The sequence below is a fragment of the Lissotriton vulgaris genome, unplaced genomic scaffold, assembly GCF_964263255.1.
Source record: "Lissotriton vulgaris unplaced genomic scaffold, aLisVul1.2 SCAFFOLD_550, whole genome shotgun sequence".
Lineage (NCBI taxonomy): Eukaryota > Metazoa > Chordata > Amphibia > Caudata > Salamandridae > Lissotriton > Lissotriton vulgaris.
In genome coordinates, this window is record NW_028247597.1 from 398,354 (window position 1) to 413,753 (window position 15,400).

At 42.9% G+C, this 15,400-nt stretch overlaps 1 protein-coding gene across 1 annotated transcript in view; it reads right to left on the minus strand.

Annotated features, from left to right (window-relative positions):
- The window catches only part of PIAS1 (protein inhibitor of activated STAT 1), an 854,757-nt gene that overhangs the window by 131,477 nt on the left and 707,880 nt on the right, over nt 1-15,400 (minus strand). The window lies entirely within an intron of this gene.

Consider the following 15,400-nt stretch of genomic DNA (forward strand, 5'->3'; position numbering starts at 1 on the left):
CCACTACAGTCCATCAAGAAATTACAAAATATTACTCAAACCCTTTATCTATCAATACAAATTGAAGTTCATGCTCTGACCGCAATAAATCTGCTTTCATCTGTTCCTTATCACCCTCAAAGCACTCACAAGAAAGCTACATTTCCATCATCCGAAACATTGCAGGTATTATACCAGTAGGATAAATTACTTCCCTGTAATCCTAGTTCTCTTCCAGAGGTATCCTCATCAAAGTCTTAAGCTCTGAATATTCCCACTCCTGTGCGGGGACCCCGGAAATAATATAAAAATTATATACGGAAATCATATATATTGAAATCATATATATTGAAATCATATATATGGACATTATATATATATATATATATATATATATATATATATATATATATATATATATATATATATATACACGTATAGTATACGTCACGAATGTGGTTTACGTGGTGTTGAGCATTTTCTAAATACACGTCCTGCTGAATATGCTATGCACAACAAGATGCTATTGTCTTTAATCTCATGGTGCTTAGACAATAATTACTTTTCATTTGAAAAGAATATGTATAGACAGAAACAAGGGGTAGCCATGGGGGCCTGCTTTTCTCCAAGCTACGCGTGCTTGCATGTTGGGTTTTGGGAAAAGCAGGTCCTCATGAAGGAACACAAGGCTACATTTGAAAACAATGTTATTGCATGGCTTCGTTATATAGACGATGTTTTTGTTATTTGGAAGGGCAGTATGCAAAGTGCACAAGAGTTTGTTGAATTATTAAACGTGAATGATTTCAACTTACATTTCACTTCAAACATAAGTGCCACAATGCTAGAATTTTTGGATGTCCAGGTACAAATAATTGATGCAACTTTAACCACCACAGCATATAGAAAACCATCAGCTGGGAATGCAATATTGCATGCATCAAGTGCTCATCCACGTCATTTAATAGCCAGCATACCCTACGGGGAACTGTTACGTCTCAAGCGGATTTGCAGTACAACAGAGCAATTTAATGTCTGCAGTCAATCATGCTTGGAACGTATGCGACAGAGAGGGTATAGCGAAAAGATCCTAGAGAGAGCCATGACAAAAACTAATGAGAGACCCAGAACTACCTTGTTACCCTGCACCAATGAGTTAAATGTAAATACAGCAGAAGAAAATAGCTCTCCAAGACTCATCACCACCTACTGTAGACAGGAACGCAAAATACGTAACATCTTGAATAAAAATTGGCCCATAGTTCTTACTGACCCAATCTTGAAAAATACGTTATCCGAACGTCCAAATGTGACATTTAAAAAATCTAAGAACGTAGCTAATCTCTTATCCAAAGAGATTCCCAGTGGGTCTACCAGCATACAAACCTGGATGCCCACAAGTAATGGCTTTCGCAAATGTGCAACTTGTAGGGCTTGTAAGTTTGGAGCCAAAACTGCCACATACAGCACCCCGTTCAAAACTAAAGAACTACCGATCAGGGGAAAATATGACTGCCGCACTGAGTACGCTATATACGTCCTCACTTGTACATGCGGCTTACGCTATGTGGGCAGTACAAAAAATCCTGTGTATATGCGTATCCTACAGCACATTCGTGCAATTATTAATAGTGACCCAGCCTACCCGGTTGCCAGACATTTTAAAATAAGTCACAAAAAAGATGTAAATTGTCTGACTTATTTTGTTATTGATCAGGCACCGATTTTAAAGCGAGGTGGAGATAGGGACAAAGCGTTAAGGCAGTTAGAGACCAGATATATTCTGAATCTCAACAGTAAACATCCAAATGGCCTTAACGACAGGGAGGATATGCATACTTTCCTGTAAACCTGAGTATATGCTATCAATCCTGTATCCCATCTTGACATGTAGTTATATATGTTACTTGAGCTAACTGTATCACCAATGAATGTCATACATCAGAATGTATAATTTGAACTACTACTTAAGAAGTACCCACTAGGCAACTAGTATAAGATTTGCAATTGCATCTCTCTCCTTTTTTATCACTTTTTTTAAACCTTTAAATTTCTTGGTTGCACTTTAATCACTCAGCACACTTACATTTGGATTGAATGCTTTCATCACGCTTGGTTGTTTGACATCATGATAGTCAGCATAGCACTAGCACTTTATTGTTAGTATGGTCACATATATAACAACACGACATCTAGATGTGATATTGTAGACAACGCATGAGGACAACATCATAACTAGTTACACTAGATGTATAGTTATTTCACTATAAAATTGCCATTTGCACATTTATCTTTTAGCATAATATTTATTATTCAATGCAAATCATGAATTGACCTTTATTTTTATATACATATATGGTCTTTTATAACAGAATTTTTAACATATTTATATGTTATTTATTTATTGCAATGGAGTAATGTATTGAAATACTATATGAATGTGTATATTTATGTCTGTAATAGTTTTAGTGTTATCATTACCATGCTGCTAAGTCTAAATTTGCACAAGCTAAAAAACGCATTTATGCTGCTATATTTTGTTTGTTGTAAATAGAATGTAATTAAATAACATACTTTATTGTGCAATAGAAAATATGTTGACATAAGTCTAAGGACAGCCTCAGAAAGCTACCGAGTGTTTGTTATCTATCACTTTACACAAGGAATCTATTTTCTATGTCTATGGTTAGAACACGTGGTGGTATCACGATAAGAAAAAAATTGAGTGGGTGCTCTATTTAAAGTGACCACAACTGCATTTCCGTTATGTGATCAAGGGCAGTCCCTGCCCGAAACGCGTCATGCCTGCTGAAACTGCAAGAAATGGATAATAAAAGCCCGTTTTAACTCTCACGAAGTTGTATGGTGGTCCTTCCTGTCTGTGGTCTCAACCGACGAACAGAGATTTGCGCTGCATATATATATATACATATATATATACACACACACACACACACAAGGTTACCCAAGTTGTTTGCCCTCAATCCAAGGAAAAGACAACACAGGAGCCGTGGCCTCAATTCTTTGTACAGTTTATTCTAGACACAACGTCCAATGCGTTTCAGAGTATACTTCACTCCTTCTTCACGGGCAAGAAGCTGTGTTGTGTTTCAGTACAATTGATAAAGTGAAAGTCACGTGATAAACAACATAAACAAGATACTTAACAAAAATACAAGGAAGGGTATCGTGTTTCACTGTGTTGTCTTTTCCTTGGATCGAAGGCAAACAACTTGGGTAACCTTCTGTTCATGTTTAGGGGGTGGCTACCCCTGCCGTGTGCCCGCCGAATTAAGTGGCTTGGGATCTAGCCAACATTTGTGGACATATATATATATATATATATATATATATACACACACACACACACCATTTTTTCTCATACAAATACAGCTCCCAATAGGAGCCTAAACAATGTGATTACACACATAAAGACTGTATTTGCCAATATATAAAAACTCTAGAGGGCAAGTAGCACTTTAACTCAGTTTTTTTAATGAATAAAGTACTCATAAAGAGTAAAACTGCAAATAAAGTAGACATTGTTAGCCTGCAGGCTGCATTGCAAAATGAAAGCATTTTCAACAAAAACTGGCACTGTGCCTTTAAGGCAGCCATGACCCCTGGCTTCCCATCATGCCTCAGGGGTGACAGTTGGGTCAGTTCTTTGCATAACCCTGAAAGTCTGGGCACAAAGATATCCTTTAACACTTCAGAAAATTCTCATTTGTATGGAGAGGTGGGTGGGCTGCTTATGACTTTGATGAGGATACCCCTGGAAGAGAACTAGGATTACAGGTAAGTAACTTATCCTTCTCCTCCAGGGGATCCTCATCAATAGTCAAAGTCATAAGCACTAAATAGAATAGCAAGGCCATCAACCACCTGCAGGCAAATGAGAGTAAGATGACCCAACATATCGGAACAGCCTCGATCAGCTGTTGAACAGATTCCTCAAGGAGGTCCTCAAGGAGGCCTGACCTTCTTGGTTGTCTGTTCTGGTGTCTGAATCCAGACAGTAGTGCCTTGTTAAATGTATGGACGGACCTCCAAGTTGCCGCCTTACAGATATCAGACATGGGCACGTTATGGAGAAAAGCAGTCGTAGAAGCTTTTCCTCTGGTTGAGTGCGCTTTGGGAGAAAATCCAAGGGGCCTCTGCGCTAATTGATAGGCAAGTTTGATACATGAAACTATCCATCTGGAGATGGACCGCTTTTGAAGCTGCAAAACCAGTTCTGAGCGACCCATAGTTAACAAATAGTTGATCATATTTTCTCATGGACCTGGACCTATCCAGATAGAATTTTAAAACCCTTTTCAGGTCCACAGAGTGTAAAGCCCTCTCAGCTGGAGTGGAGGGATTGGGGAAAAAGGGGGGTAGAGAGATGGTCTGATTCACATAAAAATCTGACACCACCTTCGGAAGGAAAGAGGGGTGCGACCTCAACACAACCCTATTAAAATGGAAAACTGTATAGGGTTCCTTAGAGCAGAGAGCCTGTATTTCGCTCACTCTCCGAGCTGACATGATCGCTACCAAAAAAGCAGTCTTCTAAGAAAGATGTTGTAAGGTTGCTTTGTGTATGGGTTGGAAAGGCGGACCCATCAATTTTGATAGCACCAGGTTTAGCTCCCATGGTGGTGAAGGGGGCCCAACCGGAGGGTAGACCTTCTTTAAACCCTGTAAAAACTCCTTAACAGCCTGTAACTGAAAGAAAGTAGGTTGAGAAGGTGAACGTCTATATGCAGTTATTGCTGCTAGGTGCACTTTAATGGAAGGAAAATTCAATCCTTCTTTTGCCAAATAAAGCAGGTAATTAAGAGTGACCTCTTCCTGTCCTTTGGTTGGGTTACAATTATTTTGCAGATACCACATATAAAACCGCTTCCAGTTGCACGCATACAAATGCCTCGTGGACGGTCTTCTTACTTCTATTAAGATGGACATGCAGTCCTGCGGTAGTCCTAGGTGGCCATACTGGAGGACCTCATGAGCCATGCTGCCAAGTTCAGTGAGGGAAGGTTGGGGTGCTGAATCCTCCCGTTCATCTTGGACAGCAGGTCCGGTCTGCACGGCAGCTTCCTGTGAGGGCATTCTGATAGGTGCAGAAGGTCCGGGAACCACCATTGTCTCGGCCACTCAGGGGCAATCAGTATCATCCTTGTGCACGAATGAGACAGCTTGTTCACCACTTTCGGGATTAGCGGAAGAGGTGGAAAGGTGTACACAAATGCCCCTGATCAGTCTATCAGAAGGGAATTCCCTTTCGATTCTGGACGGTAGAACCTTGAGGCGAAGTCTCGGCATTTCGTATTTTCGTCTGTTAACAGGTTGATGGTGGGACGACTCCATGTCTAAAAGATGTCTTCGATGACCTCGTCGTTGAGAACTCAGTCTTCTCTGTCCTCGAAGTGACGGCTGAGGGCATCCGCTCTTTCGTTCTGTTCTCCCGGCAGGTGGACTGCTGTGTGACAGATTCCGTGCCAGTAGCCAATGCCAGAGGGTTTGAGCTTCCAGCAAAAATGTGCATGAACTAGTTCCCCCCTGTTTGTTCAGGTAGTACATGGTGGTGGTATGGTCCATCTGTACTAAATTTGAACCTGCCTGAATCGAGGGGAGGAAAGCTTTGAGGGCTAGGTGAACTGCTCTCAGCTCTAGCATATTGATGTGGTAGGATTGCTCTTTTGGAGACCATAGGCCTCGAGTCTGGAGAGTTCCCATGTGGGCTCCCCAGCCCTGCAGTGAGGAGTCCGTAATCAGCTTTTGCGCAGGCGGAGTTTGATGAAACGGAATTCCGACTTGCATATTTCCGTTTTTCATTCACCATTGGATGGACGCTTGCGCTGCATTCGATAGGCTTATCTGTTCCTCCCATCGAGCAGTCTGTTGGTCACACTTGTCCTCCAGATCCTGCTGAAGAGGACGCATTCGTAGTCTGGCATTGGGAACCAGGAAGATGAATGATGCCATCGACCCTAACAGGGAGGCAATCCGCGCACAGGCAGTTTTCTGTTGTTCAGAACCAGCTGGCATTTCTGTATGATGGAACACTGTCTCTCCTCTGAAGGAAACACTTTTCCTACCTCGGAGTCTAGCAGAGCCCCTAAGAAATGTATTCTCTGTGTTTGTTGTGAAGTCAATTTGACGAAATTCACATGCAGGCCTAGCCGGTGAGACAGATCGAGACAGTTCAAGAAATGACTCCTCACGCGATTTGGAGAGGGACCTTTCAACAGCCAGTCGTCCAAGTACGGGTACACGAAGATGCCCCTGCGACGCAGGGCGGCTGCCACTACCGCCAAGCACTTCGTGAACACTCGAGGGCTGACTTCCACCCGAAGGTCAGTATTTTGAACTGATAGTGAGAGGATCCCACCAGGAATCGTAGGTATTGCCTGTGATGCTGATTGATTGGGACGTGAAAGTATGCATCTTGCAGATCAAGCAAACACATCCAATCTCCCTGCCTGAGATGTGGATATATTTGATGGGGAGCCAACATTAGAAACTTCTCCTTTCTGATCGATAGGTTGAGTGTCCGCAGGTCCAGAATGGGCCTGTATTCTGCCTTTTGCCCCTTTTTCTTTACCAAGAAGTATTTTGAGTAAAACCCCTTTCCCTCTTTAAAATACTGGCACCTTCTAGATGGCTGACTTCCTGAGAAAATGGCAACTTCTCTCTGCAAGAGTTTCACTGGTGACACGATGATGAAACTGGAGGGATTGAGGGGGGACGGTGTCGAAAACGTAGAGAGTACCCATTCTGCAGCGTAGCGAGCACCCGCCGATCATTTTTGATAGCACGCCACTCTTCGAGATGATTTGCGATACTTTCCCCCCACTGGAGTGGTAAACGGCGACGGGGAAGTGAGTATTCATTGCTTTGTCTGTGTCTTGGCGGAGTTGTTACCTTGACGCTGATATCCCCCTCCTCTGGAGGAACGTCTGGCCCGATACGGAGATCTTTGCTGACCTTGCTGATCCTGATTTTTCTGACAATGAGGGGTTTGAACCCTCTGTTGGGAGGATCGCCGATTGTAAGGTCTGAATCTCTTGAGGAATTCCTTCTTCTTTAAGGCCCACTGCCTTCAGCGTGTTGTGTTCCATTTTCATCCAGGACAGCTTCTCATCTGTGTGTGTCCCGTACAATGAGGAGCCGAAGAAAGGAAGATTTAGGATGTGTGACTGCGCTTCTGGCTTGAACGCTTTAAGTCGGAGCCAGGATGTTCTTCGTGTGCATACGCCAAAAAGGTAGCCCCATCCGCCGCAGCGCTGATAACCTGGTTAAACACCAGTCTGCCTTCTGTCAAGATTTCCTCAAAATTTTTGCGATCTTCCTGCGGCAACTTTTCAGTGAATCTCTGCAGTGTGTCCCACAGAGATCCGTCGTAGTGGCCCAGGAGAGCCGATGCGTTGGAAACCTTCAACATGGAGGCCGAAGTGCCACAAACCTTCCTACTCCACGAGTCCTGTGTCTTATTCTCCTTATCTAGTGGAACAGTGGCGGAGGATGCGACAGCATGGGTTTTCTTTGCTGCAGCAATTATAACAGAGTCCGGTGGAGGATCAGCTCTAAGGAAGAGTGGATTGTCCTCTGGTGAACTGAACTTTAAGATTCTTGCTGGAGCGGTCTTAACCCTCGCTGGTGTGCAGGTCTAGTTGGGGAATCGTGGTGTCCCCCTGACGCTGTGCTACTGGACATCGAGACCACCACCTCCGGAGATCTTGATCCCCGGTGAGAACTGGGGAACCTGTTCTAGACGTCGGTGATGGTGATAATGACAGGCTTACTGGAGGTGAGGCATCTTTGAAAGATTGTCTCAACGCTGATCTAGAGCCTGCGCACAGACTGTCGTCTCAACGGAGACTTCTTCCTAGACGTTGACTTACTGCTCTTGGAAGGTGGACTTGACCGTGCAGCAGAATGTCCTCTTGAAGCCAAACGTCCACCAGACGCCGGCGGAGTTTGATGCTGAGACGTCTGCTGCCCCCTCTCAGAAGATTGGAGCCTCGACTTCGACCAGTGTTGGGCAGCCGGCGACGGAGATCTCTGCCTCAAAACCGAAAATCTCTGCACTGATCTTGACAGAGATTTCTGTTTCGGCGTCGATGATGGAGTGTGCAGAATCGACGTTGAAGAACCTTGTCCTGTCTTCGACACTGAAGGAGGTGTCCTGTGCCTCGACATTGAAGATCTTTGGACTGATCTCGACGGAGACCTGTGCCTCAACATCGATCGCCGACGAGAAGGAGGCAACGACAGAGTGATTTGTCTCAACCTTGAGCGGTGATGATGAGGCGACAACGGAGCGATGTGCCTCGAAATCGAACGCCGATGCGTCAACGGAGCGATGTGCCTCGATGTCGATCGCTTAGCCAGCGTCGACGCCAACGGAGGACTTATTACCTTAGTCAGCAAATATTTTGTTGTCGATTGATGATGCGCCGGCATCAACGAAGACTTCGACACCGATTTCTTCATCGTCTGCAGCTTCGACGGAGAACAGGTCGGGACTTTCCTCTCGAAGTCGACAGGAGACCTACCTCTTTCAGAGTGGCTATACAGTCTAATCCTCTCCCTGTGCTTGATGGTCCTTCTCAACAACTTATTGCAATGATGGCAGTTGCTAGAAGAGTGAGAATCAGGGAGGAAGAGAATACACACAGGTTGTGTATCTGTTCTGGCCTTCTTGCCACAGGAAGGGCAAGGGTAAAATAAAGAAGGTATTTCTAAAGAAAATAAACCTTTTTTGGAACACAAAAAAGGTGTCCCTTGCACTCTAAGACAAAAAGAAGTCGAGTGAGAGCAGAAAAACTAGAGTTTTGTAAGATATTTTTGACAGAAAGTCAAAAAAAAGGAAGAGCTGAAAATCCAGGGTCCTGTATGAAGGAGCCGGAAAGTACACCTGACCTAACTGTCACCCCTGATGCATGATGGGAAGCTAGGGGTCATGGCTGCCTTAAAGGTATGGTGCTAGTTTTTGTTGAAAATGCTTTTCTTTTCTATGCTGTTGGATTGCAATGCAGCCTGTAGGCTAACAATGTCTACTTTATTTGCAGTTTTACTCTTTATGAGTACTTTACTCATTAAAAAACTGTTGAAGTTCTACTTGCCCTCTTGTGTTTTTATATATTGGCAAATATAGTCTTTATGTGTGCAATTACATTGTGTAGTCTCCAATTGGGAGCTGCATTGGGTGTGGGAAACAATGATATAGATATATATATATATATCAAACTGCACTCGCCCAGCACAAATCAGCAAACCCCAATGTCCGGGGAACCGCCAATCCATACAAACGATAGCTGACCCAGGTCTTCAGGTGAAGAAAAGTTTCTTTATTTAATATACGTGCATCGCCACCAGCATAACGTTTCGGCCTGCTCCGAGGCCTTGATCACATGACGCTGGGGGTAGGACAAGCTGTATTTAAAGTGCAAGTGCAAGATAAAGGGGAAACCTGGTTGGTTGTGCACTATTACGATATAATAAACATGGAAGACATATTTACAGTGACAACATGTTAAAAGCCGGAAAAAAGTACAATAGTAAAAAAAACATTTTGTTAAAAAATTTATTTACATTTATACAACGGCCTAGCTGTAATTGGCAAAACCAATTTCATTGTATATACAATAATGCCAACTGTAAAACTGCAAGGAACAGATGTTGGTCAAGTACATCCCCAATGGAGAAATAGCGAATAATGAGAACGCAATAATATGCGCTTCCCCCATACATAGTGTATTCGACTATTTAGTACATCATTTCACCCTTGCAGCAATGTTCACAATATGACCCAAGTGGGTGATGGCCTCAACATATCATGTCGATAACTGATTTAACCACGTAATATATAGTGTTGATGAACAGATCTACCTAGTCACCATACCAACCAAGAAATGTCTAATCCCAAAAGGAAAATATGTGAAAAAGAAGGTGTTGTGAAAGTGATTGAAAAAAATAAATGATTTTTTGTTTTTTATATATTAACTTAAATGTTAAAAACACCTCCCTCGATGGCAAATGGGAGTATGATCCAAAACTAGTCTTGAATCGAATATCAGTGCAGGGGTCTGTGGCAGCATTAACAGCAATTCGGACATACTAGTCATACAAAATATGAACGACAATTTTACAGATATAATTTGTATGAATGCCCATAGTGAACCCGGACTTGGATCTATAAATGGGTATAGAAGTCAACGCTGGTGTTTAACCCATGTGGTATCTTAGTATCAAGATCCAAGATGTATCTGGTCTCCAGAGCCCTTAATTTAGCTTCGCGATTGCCACCTCGGCAAAGTGGAGGAACTGAATCAATAGCAAAGTATTTAAACAAGTGGCTCTGTTTTCCATGGTGTTCCTTAAAGTGACGTGCCACTGAATAAGTGGGGTCCTCAGTGTTGATGGCCCTGATGTGCTGGAGTATCCTTTTGTGCACCTGCAACTTGGTGCTACCCACGTAGCGCAGGGCACACCGACACTCCAGCACATACACTGTGAACTCTGTTTTGCATGTTAACTGCTTGGTAATGGACCGAGGAGCATCAGAAAAAGGGGTTAAATACTCAGTCATGTTCATACTCTGCCTGCATGCCTTGCAGGACAAGCATTTCTTAAAACCTGTGATGGCCTTGAACCAGGGAATTACTGTTACCACCTCGGGACTGGATTTGACCAATGCGCCATTAAGGGAGAAAGCTTTTCTATAGGAGATATCAGGTCTAACTGGCATTAAATGCCCAATCACTGGATCAGATTTAATGAGATTCCAGTTCCTTGTAAGGATTTTCCTTAATGCCTGAAATTGACGATTGAATGTTAGCACTAATCTAACAGGTTGGTCACAATTAGTCGTCTCATTAGTTTTAAATCTCCTAGGTTCTAAAGCTGTTTCCCTAGACATGGCATTCACCTTGCAAATAGCTGTGTCGATTGTGTTCACAGAATAACCTCTAGCAAGGAATCGAGCTCTACTGTCCAGATGAGCCATTTTACATTGTTCTTCAGTGCTACAAATATGTCTGATACGAAGCATCTCCCCATAGGGGATGCTCCGTATCAGATGTGCTGGATGGTGACTTTTAGCATGAAGCACCGTGTTTCCAGAGGTCGGCTTGCGGAACAATGTAGTATTTAATTTATCATTGGTGACCAAAACCCTGACATCCAAGAAATCAATAGATGTTTGACTCATATTGTGGGTAAATTCCAGATTGTATGAGTTACTGTTCAATTGTGCAATAAAATCAACTGCCTCCTGTTCAGTGCCCCGCCATATGAAAAAAATATCGTCAATGTAACGATACCACTGGGCTACTGACTTTGCCATAATCAGACCGTGTGTACCCATGAGGACCTGCTTCTCCCAATAGCCCATATGCAAACAGGCATAACTTGGAGAGAAACAGGCCCCCATGGCCACACCCCTGATTTGTTGGAAATATTGGCTGTTGAACTGGAAATAATTGTTATTCAAACAGAAGGCAATCATGGCAATAAGCATTCTATTGTGCTCCAGAAATTTCACTGATCTGTTACCCAAGAAAAATTGAACAGCTCTTAGACCATCAAGGTGTTTGATGCTCGTGTATAAAGATGAGACATCAAGCGTGATTAACCAATAATGTGGTTCCCAAACCAATGTCTCTAATTTTCTCGAAAAGTCACTTGAGTCTTGTACATATGATGGTAATGCCGTGACAAAATCTTGGAGAAAAAAAGTCAATGTATCTTGTGACATTTTCCAATAAACCATCTCGAGCGGAGATGATAGGTCTCCCCGGCGCCTTGTTGATATCTTTATGCACCTTGGGTATTAGGTATAGTACCGGCATCACAGGAAAGTCTTTTTTTAAGAACTTGAATTCATCAAGGCTCAGGAGGCCGGCACTTTTCCATCCCAATAATAAACCACACAAGTTGTTCTGTGCCAATTTGATCTCTGAAAGATCACATCTCTTGTAACAAGAAGCATCATTGAGTTGTGAATATGCTTCTTCCAGGTAGAGTGTCCGCGGCCAGAGTACAACATTGCCACCTTTATCGGCCTGGCGAACGATGATCGAATTGTCTGCCTGGATTTTTTTGACCAAATTGTATTATTTAGAGTTGTGGGTCCCTCCTTGATGTTTAAACTTGAGGGTTGAAACATGCAATTTTTTAATGTCGGCCACAACAAAGTCATGGAAAATGTCCAAGTTATCATGAAGAGTCAGTGGTGAAAAAGTAGATTTGGGCTTAAATTTTGTTGAGCCCGGAGCATTGTAGATCTCAACTACATCATGTGATGTGGAAATGGCACCTTCCAAACGTAATGCAGTCAAATCCTGAAGAAGTCCCACATCATTCACAATTGCACCAGTGGTTGGAGGATTTGAAGAGACAGAGCGAGTGTTGGCAGTATGTGGGTGTGTTACGAAATGTTTTTTCAACTTGAGTTTTCTGATATACTTGAAAAGCTCAATTCTGGTTTGGGTATAGCTGAAATTATTGGCTGGACAGTATGTGAGGCCTAATGACAAAATGTCAATGTCTGATTTGTTTAATGCAGTTGATGTTAGATTGATAACCGCTGGGCCATCCACTGTCAGTTGATCTGTCGAAGGAGGTCCCACTACTTGGCTTTGTTCCAGCGCCTCTTCGGATAATATTTTTTCTTTTTTTGTTGTTGTTGTTCGTCTACGACAGGCTTTGCGGCGCTGCTGCCGCTTGCGGTTGCACTTTTGTTTACTGGTTGATTTGTCAGTCTTGGGCGCAGTGTCGCCCGCCTGTCTTGTCTCAGGCAGTTTACCTCCTGGCCGAGGGAAAATTTTGTAAACTCCAACCTAGGGTCTCTCCTATTACAGTCAGTATCGGAGCCACTTTCAGGAGCAGAACTTATGTCAGAGCCCGAGGACTGCATGGTTATGGTTGAAGTGCCAGCTGTGGCTGTAGGGTTGCCATTGAAATTTGTACTGATACTGGCTGTCTTAATGGCGTCATATTTTTTGGAAAATTTGAACACGCGACCTTTAGACCTGTAGTCCACTTTGTCGCGATGAAATTTATACGCCTTTCTCTTTTTAATAATGTCTTCCTCTTTGTTCAACCTGACAGTCATCTCCTCTCTTAGTTTTTTGGACTCATCCTCAAATCCTTTTTCTGCCTCCAGAATTTCATTGTTAATTGTTTCTACCTGTTGTTGGAGTAGAACACGATCGCTCTCCACATATTTTACTAAAATTGTTACTAGTTTGCGGGATGAATCCAAGTTGCCCTGGGCCCACTCGTCCAACATATTGGGGTCAGGTTGCTCATAGGACGGGGCCAACATTATTCGTAAACCACGTGGTATACGACCCACTTCGAGATATCTGCTCAAAGAACAATGCTCCCACCACTTCGAAAGCTCACGCTTCATAGTCTTTTCCAGTCTTTATATATATATATATATATATATATATATATATATATATATATATATATATATATATATATATATATACATATACACACATATATATATACATATATATACATATATATACATATACACACACATATATATATTGCTGCAGCCGAAACGCGTCATGCTGGGGACAGAAGAACAATAAACCACCCTTGAATTGATATCAATCGCAGTGTTTGTGGTCTGTACCTACATCGAGGACTCGGTACGTTTGCCGAGAAGTAGGAGTTGGAACGGATATATATATATATTCGGTTTCACAGCGCGTAGCCACCGCTACGCAGATGCACTCTCCCCCGATAGGTAACAGACCACTCCAGTCACCATTTGCGCATTCCAAAGGTGTTTATTAATTCATTTGCTGCATGTGAAATACGGGCAAAGGAACATATGTGTGTAGCTGTATATATATATATATATATATATATATATATATATATATATTCGAACTATGTTTGTCCCCAGGACCTCCCGGGTCCAAAACAAAAGAAGCCGCCACTGCAGTCAATGCGTTTTCCAGAAACTTATAAATTTATTTTTCGAACCTCTACAGCATGTAGTCACAGCGAAAACCAACGCGTTTCGTGAGCTCCCAACTCACTTGATCACGGTTGAACAACCGTGATCAAGTGAGTTGGGAGCTCACGAAACGCGTTGGTTTTCGCTGTGACTACATGCTGTAGAGGTTCGAAAAATAAATTTATAAGTTTCTGGAAAACGCATTGACTGCAGTGGCGGCTTCTTTTGTTTTGGACCCGGGAGGTCCTGGGGACAAACATAGTTCGAATACGTTGCGGTTTGGTTCTACCGCGTGAAGCGACGCACTTGCCAGAAGCGCCCAAACACAAGAGGAGAGCGGAACCGCCTTGGGAGTATATATATATATATATATATATTTATTTCTTTCAGAGATCTTTTTCGTATATCAAAAAGATACTCGGACACCTTCCTTCTGTGAAAAACGATTTATTGCGGTAAACAAACGACGCGTTTCGGCGGTTAAGCCTTGATCACTATGATTTCATATATAATTTTTATATTATTTCCGGGGTCCTCGCACATGGGCGGAAATATTCAGTGCTTACGACTATTGATGAGGATCCCCTGGAAGAGAACTCTTGTGCCCCAAGTAGGATGACCGCCTCACTCCAGATTATTACAGACATTGTCTTCATTCTTGGACATTTCACCTACAAATCATAGTTTTCAGGTCTTAGTCTAATTACTTCAATAGAAGTAAAACAAGGTTATGATGTCCAGAATTCACAGCAAGGAATATGCTACTTACCAGTATGCATCTGTTCTTGGAATGTATGGCTGCTGACATTCATATCTTGTGCATAGATCGCCGCCTAGTGTTGGGTCCGGATGATTGCATATTGTTGTCCTGGAAGAGTCTTCGAAGTATCACACGATAGGTGGCTCCTCCCCTGGACTACAGTGCGCATGGGCATCCCCTCCATCTTCAGATTGTTTTTTGCCATTGTGGCAGAGATGGAGTGTAATACCGTAAGTGATGACCATGCCTGAGAATGATTCTGAGTGCTACAGCTGCGACAGTCACCGGGGAGGAGGGCGAGCGATATGAATGCCAGCAGCCCTACATGCCAAGAACAGATGCATACTGGTAAGTAGCATATTCCGTTCGAGGCATGTGGACTGCTGAATTCATATCTTGTGCATAGAATAAATAGCAGTTATCTCCTTAGCGGTGGTTGCCCGTGCCAGCTGCAGCAGTCTGAAAAAGAGTTTTGAGAACAGCCTGTCCTACAGCAGCTTGCTGTTTGGAGTGTACATCTACGCAGTAGTGTTTGGTAAATGTATGTATGGTGGTCCATGTGGCTGCTCTACATATATCCTCTAGAGGAATGTTACATAGGAAAGCCATGGATGCCCCTAACTTGTGTGTGGAATGCGCTCTTGGGGGAACTGTTAATGTGCTTTTAGCTTTTTGATAACATATCT